The sequence below is a fragment of the Buceros rhinoceros genome, unplaced genomic scaffold (genome assembly GCF_000710305.1).
Source record: "Buceros rhinoceros silvestris isolate BGI_N320 unplaced genomic scaffold, ASM71030v1 scaffold47, whole genome shotgun sequence".
Classification (NCBI taxonomy): Eukaryota; Metazoa; Chordata; class Aves; order Bucerotiformes; family Bucerotidae; genus Buceros; species Buceros rhinoceros.
This window is the reverse complement of record NW_010420205.1, coordinates 81,976-91,926: the sequence shown is the minus strand read 5'-3', so window position 1 is coordinate 91,926 and position 9,951 is coordinate 81,976. Positions and strand designations below refer to the sequence as shown.

At 37.5% G+C, this 9,951-nt stretch overlaps 1 protein-coding gene across 1 annotated transcript in view; it reads left to right on the top strand.

The window, feature by feature from the left end:
* The first annotated feature begins 6,248 nt into the window (after nucleotides 1-6,248).
* The window catches only part of LGR5 (leucine-rich repeat containing G protein-coupled receptor 5), a 56,234-nt gene continuing 52,531 nt past the window's right edge, over nucleotides 6,249-9,951 (top strand). The window contains exon 1 of the mRNA XM_010139196.1: nucleotides 6,249-6,291. The gene's annotated coding sequence lies outside the window, so the exon portion shown is untranslated. The remainder of the gene's footprint in view (nucleotides 6,292-9,951) is intronic.

The following is a 9,951-nucleotide window of genomic DNA, read 5'->3' as shown; positions in this document are numbered from 1 at the left end:
CTCAAATGAGGTAGCCAAACAGTGGACTATGTAAACACTGAATAAAGGAAAGGAAACAGGGGTCATTTATTCTGGATCAGAGTCTGCTGCTTCTACTCATACTAAATATTAGCTTATCCTCTGAACAACCCAGCCAATCTCAGTAGAAATAATCCTGAAGTATTTTGCCTCCATGTATTAATTGGACAGCTCTGATCCCAGTAGTTTAAGTTATTGGAAATAATTTATCCAAAGAGAAGACACTTCTCTACTAGAAGGAACACAGCCCTTTTCCCTGAAGATTGTGCTTGTTCAACCACATGAAAAAGACATGCCAGCCCAATACAACATGTGAGTTTTCTCTCCTGAAGATTAGTAAGTTAGCACATCTCAATCCTGCTCCTTGTCCTGAATTGTTTAAAGCTAGCTCAGGTATTTCAGTACTCTGCCTATCTGAAGAGCAGCTGTGTGGTTACAGGCAAATAAAATGTGTAGACAACAATTGTGTATGCACAATGACCATATAAGATTAAGGACCTGGTGTTTATGTATATACAGACCATTTTATACCAGCCCATGTCAAGGTAGTTCATGATTAAAATTAATGTTGAACACTTACGAAAAAAAAAGTACCTGATGGAGAAATACAGTGGTTTTAAGTGCATTATCTTTCTAAGAATCAGGCTATATGTATTTCCTGGCACTTACTATTGCAGAAGTTTGGGTGTTCAACCTGTCAGAGAAGTATCTGACAGCTCTGTCATTCTTCTGAGCTCTGTAGGAGGTGTTGGAAGAGGCTGTCAGCCTGCCAGGAGCTGGCAGATCTTGAGGCCCATTGTATTTCAACAAACAAGCTCTGTTAGACATAAAGGGAAGACATGTATAAAAAAATCCACAGCTTTTTATATCTGAGGAGGATTTACAATATTTATGTCCTAGGTATAGGATCATCCTGCATTGCTCTAAGCCAACACTGCCAACTGAAAAAAAACAGTTCTGCTTCGCCTTCCTTATGTTTCTCCTCTACACTTTAGCTCGTTGTAGCATAAACAGCAGCTCAATGAACCAGCTCAGGGAACTGCTCTGGTTTAAAACTATTTTTGTTTTCCTGTGGATTTGTTTTATATTCAAATCAGTTGCCAGCTCTGGTTCAACGGCATCCTCAAAAGGAATGGGCAGTGCTGGGTGGATCAGCAGGGGAGATCAGGGGTAATCCTTTTGTTAGCAGTGTTGGATGAAACTGAGTGTTCTGGTAATATGACTTGGGTTGTCCATGCAATAAAGAGAACATTCTGTAAAGAATTATTTCAGCTAAGAAACAACACCAAAATGATCAAATTAGGAATTCAGACTAGAACTCTAGTAGTTGTGATATGTACTGGAATAATTTTCTCTGCTGAAACTCTACAGTTTCTCTTCAACAGCCAAGGTACAGCTAAACTATAATAAAACCTGAACTGACTGTGCTGTGTTAAAACAAGTCAAATCATTTGAGAGTGTTGATCTGCTTGAGGGTAGGGGGGCTCTACAGTGGGATCTGGACATGGAGTAGTGAAGTGATCATCCCCCCGTGCTCGGCACTGGTGAGGCTGCGCTTTGAATGTTGTGTTCAGGTTTGGGCCCCTCACTACAAGAAGGACTTTGAGGTGCCGGACCATGACCAAACAAGGATCGGTGAATCTGGTGAAGGGTCTAGAGCACAAGTCTTCTGAGGAGTGACTGAGAGAACTGGGCTTGTTTAGTCTGGGGAAAAGGACAGTGAGGGGAAACCTTATCGCTCTCTACAACTACCTGAAAGGAGTTGTAGTGAGGTGAAGGTTGGTCTGTTCTACCAAGTAACAAGTGATGTGATGAGAGGAAATGGCCTCATGTTGCACCAGGGGAGTTTTAGGCTGGGTATTAGGAAAAATTTCTTCACCAAAAGGGTTGTAAAACATTAGAACAGACTTCTCAGGGAAGTGGTTGAATTGCTATCCCTGGATTGATTTAGAAGATGTGTAGATGTGGTTCTTAGAGACATGGTTTAATGGTCACCTTGGCAGTGTTAGGTTGGACTTGACAATCTTGAAAGTTTTTCCAACCTAAACGGTTCTGAGATTCAGCACCAATGCATAAGAGAATGGGAATCTATAGAGTAAGAGTAGTGAAGAAGGTAACCAAAATTTTATTGAACTCTTCTGACATAAAAAGATCAGTTGGGATGAAAGAGGTGCATTCTTATCTTTGCTGGATGATGTTTTTGCCATTTCCTTTACCAAGCCAAGATTTCACCAGTCTAGAGTATGTGTATTTTGCAATAAACTGCATTGGGAATACCAAGTTCATATATACGACAACTGCTGCATTGCATCACAAGGACGTAGCATTGAGCAGGGACCCTGCATTGTGAAATTAGTCACAGCAGCATCCTGCTGCGCCTGGGATAATTAGCCCTTCTGAGGGCATGTAACATGGTAATGTAACTTCCAGCTCTGGATCTAGCTCACTTACCTGTGCCTTTGGGACCTTTGTCCTGAGCAATGTAGGATATATATTTTCTGCTCTCAAAGCAAGCGTGTTGGGCACAAATCTGCAGATACACCATCACTGTTAGAATGTGCAGCAGATGCTCTCAGAGCTGTTTGCTTTTTAATTCTTCAAATCCATGCTGTGGAATTGAGTTGAGGCAAATTAAGACCAACAAAATAAATAACTTAGAGTGTATCTTGTTACAGATTAAATCAGGCTAGTGCTGATTCCTTTCCACTCTCAGCAGCCTCACTGAAGTAATATTGGGTATTGTGGTGAAGATGAATTTTAAAATTTGTTTGTGTAACATATGATGTATGCTGCACATCACTTCCAGTGGGGTATTCAGCCCAATTGGTTAATACTTGATTTAGGAAACTTGTAATGTATAACTTCAGGGTTTTCTTTTGAATCTTTGTCTACACTCAGATATATTTTGAATTAGTTTCTGCTGTAGTCAAGATGTAGTACGCTAATAAGCAAACTATTCTGTGCTTTTTGTGGATGCTCTCCTCTCATATAAATAACCATAATTTAAGAACAACTTCTTTGAATTCAGACAGATGAAATTATAGACCTAGAATTAGGAGGAAGTTGGACCCTCAGTTTCTAAAGTGGATGAATGTCCATTCATTCAGAAAGAAAAGATATTTTTCTATATTTTTGTCATTTTTGTAACAAATAGTTGTAAAAACAAGCAACTTCTAGAGTTGCGGAAAGTATTCTGGAACTAAGAGAGACCAAGGGGTTTTTTTCCCCAGACTTGGTCACTTCTAATAAATATCTTTTCTCAATTTGATTGTACTGCTCTTCATTAAAAGTAAGATAAACAATGCCTGATAAACAAACGGGTGATGATGAAAAGCAGAACAAACATTCTAGGAGTTGTCTTCATAAATTACAATAAAACCTGGTATATTCTCCTGTTGTGTATTATTTCAGTGTTTGAACAAGATGAATCATGTATGCAATACTCATATAATCTATTTGCATTAGTGCAGCACAAACAAGTGATAACTCACACAGTGAAATAATAGTAATACAATCTGTGGGCATGGGAGGAAGAGGAATTCCATTCAGTCCTCTTAATTGCTCCTGCTGGGTTCTGTGTTAGAAAGTTTTCTTGTAGATATTTAAGCTTTAAAATGCCTGAGTTAAGTACAGTAAATGATTGACATGTTGGAATGTTTTTGTGACTTACCTAGATAATTATTACTTAGCAAACTGAGTCTTCAGCACCAAATTAACAGCCATGAATCAGCTTTGAAAGTAAATGGATAATTTCATCTAGGGTGCATCATGAATTTGATATCCAAAAAAAGCAGAAAGCCGGAATATTTGTACCTAGAATGAAATGTCAGGTACTTGTCAGATTAATTCAGCACTGTGTGTGTTTGGTCTGATCTTTGATCTTTACTTTCTTCTTGACCCTAATTGTTTGCTCTGCCCTGCTCCCTCTGCTGGAGTCTTGGATAAACTGAATGGCAAAATTGTTTCCTGAAAAGATTAACCATGCACATACTGTTTGCTTTACAAATGTTCTGCAGTCTAGATTTAAGTAAGTCTTTGATGGCTGTTTATATGACAGCATTGCCTAATATGTTCAGGAATAATGCATGCTGTTTAAAATGACTGTGTTACAGAGCTTCTGCAGTAATAAGCCAAATTTTGCTTTCTGTGGCATTACAGGAACCCACTGACAGGTGTTGGAAATGCAGAATTTTGGCTAAAGCATTTTGTTATTTTGTGCTGAATCCAGTTGTGGCCCATCAGCCTGGTTTGCCAGGATCTAATGTTTAATATTTACTCCATAGGTTATGAGCCAATACATAACAGGAGAGAAGAGGTGTAGACAGAGCTCTCCTGACCTTGCTGGATTACCACTGAGGCTTCCCAGAATGCAAGGCTCCTAATCCTTCCCATAGATTTCTATTAACAATCACAGTTTTATGGGCTGAAAGCAAAATGGTGGAACAAGCACCACTGGCATGCCAAGGAAGGGAAGGACAGTGCAAAGGGGATAGTGGGAGTACTGTCCATTTACTGGCACAGAGGTCTTTGTGAGGTGCACAGGCACACATACTCTCACAGCAGGGTCTATTCTCATGCAACCACACGATGTCATTTGTTTTTTGCAGAGTGTGTTTTAATGCAAAGATGTCTCTAGATGAACTTCAATGTCAAGTAACAGAAATTTTCTGTAAAAAATGAGTTAACAAGCAGTCCTGTTTTAGCCTTGCATCTCTTCTGTGTTAATTTGTTAAAGTATAAAATGGGAAATATCAATGGGATAGCTGCTGATAATTTACTGTTGCAAATAATATTACATGGGCTAATGAATTTTTAAATACTTAATTTTAGTATTTGTCATTATCAGTGTGCAGAAGTGCAGAAATATCCATTCTGTTGCCACGTATTATTTATTGTGAATACCTTGAGAGAGATTGCTTACTCTGAGTAATGTCTATTGTAACTCTGTCTTTTTACTTGTTCTTCCTGCAAATCTATTACTTTTTTCCCAGAAGATTTTTCTAAATACAAAGATGTACTGCTTCAAATGTGAATCATTTAGTGGAAGTTCACATCTTAATTGTACTTTACTACAGAGTCTTTCAAAGAACCACAGATGAAGTTTGAATGTAGTTGTGAGAAGAAATGCTATGATTTAATTGTCAGGAAGCGCTTGCAGTGCGTATTTATGCATACTCATACACCATACTCATGGGTGTATTAAACATGCAAATACATGGCTACCAATTTTCCTGTTGATTTTGGAAGATCATGTTAGCTAGGACCATTATGAAAATATGGTCATTGTTTCGTGAGGCTATTGACAGCTTATGCTGTCACCATTTGGAAAAACGGTGTAAATGCCATGAGGTGGACAGTGTGATCTAATGAAAAGGGCACTGTACAATCATCATCAGTGTTTGGTTCCTCCATATATCCTGCTGCTTGACTGTGAGAATGTCACTTCGCCATTAGGTGTCTTAGTTTCCCTTCTGTAAAGTGATGGTAACTATTACTCTATTTATTGAGACCCTTAATTGAAAACATGCTATGGAAATTTATTTGTAAGAAATAGGAACTACTACTACTACTACTACTACTACTACAGTGTTGCCAAATAGATTTATCTGCTTTTAGTAGTTGTGGCAGATGAAGTTATTTTTAATATCCGTAGAGAAACATTTGCATTAGTAGATGACGTGTAGCTAGCATATTCTTCCATCACACAGTGGAGCTCATAAAGTATTCTGCCAACAGTAGAAACAAGAGTGTTAAAAAGAAAGACACGGCAAGGGAAGAGCCATATAATTCTCATCCCTTTGTATTATTTTTTACTACATATAGGATTGCTGCAAATGGGTTAAGGAAATTGTCTTAGTTTAGGAACTGTTTTCAGCTGGTGAGAACTCAGGGAGTACCTTCAGTCTACTGTCAGTATTTTTATGTATTTTCATGTGAGTATTTTTATTATTATCTTTCAAAGACTTCTATAAAAATAATCATTAACACATCTTATTGGGTTAAAGCAGGCCTAGAGGAAAAATTATTAATAATACTAATAATAAGTCTTGATCATTTTCTAAAAACCAAACAGGTCGCAACTATTAAAAAAAAAAAAGGCTAGGCTACAAAATTCTTTGTCTTTAATATTGGATTGTTGTATTAGTCCTGCAATGGGTAGACAAGTTTGTACCATTCAGTATAATAGAAATTTAGCCTAATAGCAGATTAACAGGTTAGTGAAAGCCAATAGAAGCCTTGCATATATCCCAAGACAGATTTCTGTTCTCTCTTTGAAGACATAAATATAATGTGGAAAACTGTTCTTTCAAGCCGAATAGTCACTAAAACATCTCTTGTAATAACAGCTAATAACAGGTTAGTAACTTGGCCTCCAGACTCAGCTATTATATGTTAAGGATTAGTTCACTTAACTGGTTTTACTGGCTTTGGGGAATTTATTGTGAACTACTCACTTTTAAGATGGTAACTGGATATTTTTTCAGCGTGTATATACATGGACTACAGAACTGGGTGGTAAAAAAGACCTGTTGTATTTGCTTTCTTGGACCCTGTTTTGTAAATGCTCAGAATTTGCCCATATAGTCACCAAGAAAAAACAGATATATGCATGGTGTATTTCGCAGCATTGTCTCTTCTTCAAGGATTTCATCACAGAGAGCATTCATTTTGTCTATGGTGACACAGAATGGGGATTGACTGGTACAGAGTATAATTAAGATATCCTTATAGTAAGCCGTGTTGCCAGTGCAGTCATTGAGGTAAAACTTCTTATCTTTTGAAAAGATAAAGGTTTCAGTTGCTGGTTCATTACTTTTATAGTCAGCAATTGGAAACAGGCTACAGGAATGCTGATGGAAGAACAGACGATGTGTTCATTTGACTGTTCAAAATAGCCTTTCCTGTACAGCACATCAGCTCATGGCACAGGTAGTTTTCATAAAGGTAGGTCTGGTATTATAGCTGTTTACATTAGGAGCATTTTAAAGCTCAGAGTGGACTCTTACAATGCCATTCCCACTGGCATTGGTGGGGTTTGCATGTGCTTTGGTGGTGGGATGTAAGAGCAGTTCTTATTTAAAGATTTTCATTATTCTAATAATTGTTTTTCATCACTGTAACTTATGAGTCTACCAAGTTTGACAAGAAATGTTTGCAGTTTTAACTGGTTTGCTTGTACCTTGATTTTAATATTTTTCATCATTACAATACAAATCCTGATATGCAAGCCATCTTTCACCCCCTTCTTTTTTCTAGAGAGCAAATTGCTACTTTTGACAGGCTAGCACTGAAAGAAGCAATCAGAAATATCGTTTGATGCACTTTTTGGAAAGAAATCATTGCAGGTGCAGGCCACAAGACTTACCCACTACAATTGTTACTATTTTTCATAGTAATAATATGCAAGCACAAAATTTATGAACTATCTCTTTCTGGCTGTTAGTTGTGCTTGGTCTAGCTGATGGCCATAAATCTTATCCTAGCTATGTCTTCTCAGCAATATGGTCCAGAGGCTGGCATGTTTGCCAAGACCTCCTTTTTTTTGTCTCTGGAGCACTGTGAGGCATTTCTGCTCAGCATCCCAAACTTCTCAGTATTGCTCACATGAGCCCCAGTGACTGCTTGTGTTGCATTAACTCCTCTGCACATCCTCTCAGAAGTAGTTCTGGGTCATGGGACTTCCTCATAAGTCCCTTAGGTAGTTCGGTGAAACAAAATTGGGTGAAATGCATCTGTGGTGATTCTGACCCAAAAGAGTATTCTGAATCTAAAAACGGTAAGCACAGACAAGCTACTGCTTTGCAGTGTAAGTGATGTGAGTTTTTAGGGAGAAATAATGTTGCCTATTTAGCCAAATGATACAGTTGGAAGAAGTAGAGATTTTTGATTCCTGTGTCTGAAAGTTTTTCAGTTTTTTCAGCAGTATCACAGGTACTTCTCTCCTTACAGTAGACTCCCTGATATTCTTAAACTCTTACAGCTACAGCAGTAACACATTGGTGACATAGACTGGAATGGCCTGTGTGTTAGTTACTACTGTGTTAAAAATTAGTTTGGAAAGATGTTATTGAACAAGTTTGGAAATAATTTCTGTTACCTCCACCGTCCCTGGTGGTATTTAAAAGACATGTAGGTGTAGCATTTAGGGCCATGGTTAGTGGTGGACTTGGTAGTGTTAATGGTTCAGCTGGGTGATCTTAAGGGTCTTTTCCAACCTAAATGATTCTATGATTCTATGAAACATGTGTAAGTAATGTTTAGTAGTTCTGTTGCACAAAAAGATCTTTGTACTTTATATTCCAAGAAAAGAATAATCTGTGAAATAAGGAACCCATATAACAGAATGAGGTTATTTAACTGGTAGGTTTAAAAACAGCTAGCAATTGCTGCAGTGTTGACCTTGAGAAATAAATGGTTCTCCTCCATCATACAGTGTGGAGTTCATACTTTACCACAAATAGAGTCCGAAGAGGAGACTAGGGCATTGGAGTTCACTGTTGGTAGATCCACCTCCAGGGTCTAAAGATGTTTTTAAGAGAAGTGTGTGTGTTGTTGATGCTCTTATTGTGCCTCAAAGCACATAATGAAAATCACCTGTTCTTATTCTGATCCTCTTAAGATATTGGGGTCTGATCTATATCTTGCTTGTGATTGGTGTCATCACGGGGTCCTGTGGGTAATGCAAGTAGACTGCCTACTACAAGCACTGTCTTCTACTAATATAAATTAATATGCTAGAAAAACAAGCTTCAAGTTTCCCTGGTCATTCAGAGCACTGGTTAATGCTGATTTTGTAGAACGCCCTAAACACATGTCTGTCTGAAGATGGCATCAGGCCCAGCTTCCACCACGGCTGGCTCCTTAAGACTAAAATGTGATTTGATATGTTTACAAAAACCCGTTAAGACGTGTTGAAAATCTCACAATCAGAATTATATTGTGAAAATACTGGGTGTGTCTTAATATTCAGTAATATATGATTCACTACCTGGGTGAATTTTTCTTTTGCCAAGTAAATCCATGTTGTTGTTCCTTTGCCAGAATAAATCCTTTGAGCCTTTATCAAAGTGAAAGGGTAATAACCTGCTAAATGGTATGAAAAAATTAGGTGACAAAGTATTACAGGAAAGAATGAATTTCATAAGTACACAGTTCTCAAATTATACCTTAATTTTGAAGCGAATGCAAAGACCTTACCCAACTGTGATTTGATAATTGTTGTAAAGTATTAACACATTTCCTTTATTTCAAAATCTCTATATGAAATACGTTTTTAAATTATACATTTTAAAATCCAGCAAAAGATCAAACATGAAAATTAACTTTGCTGACTAAAAGCATATATTCTACAATGTGAAACAGACTGTAAGTAATAAGAACTAAATGGAATAGGAATAGGGCATCTACCCACCAAAGTACAGATAACTTATTTACCTTGTAAGGTCTCAACAGCTGGAAGAAATAAAGTTATCTAAATACTACACAAAGTAGCTGGAAACTATAAGCACTGCTACAGATATATAAATATATGTTTAAATAGTGGGGAGTTTTAAATTGGCACATAACGGTTGATACTTTTAACAGTCTACGGGAATTTTGAAATAGTTGTATCTTCCACACAGGCAGTCTGTTTACAGTTTTTATCCTTAATGCAAAGCAATCATAATGATACAGATATAGATATATGGGGCATGGGGAAAACAATGAAAAAGCATGTTAAGAATAAAAAGGTATTATATGAAATTTAGTCTGAAATGTAGCTTGAATGAGCTCTGACAGAGCTGATATGGTTGGTTGTTTCCTGTGCCAGGAACTACCATGGAACCCCACCAGGAAGTGTGCTACAGAGCAGGATCACATTACACCCTTGTTTTATGGTTCATTTCTCTTACTTAATGCAATTTGAGAACCTGCAAAAAAAAGAGCACTCTA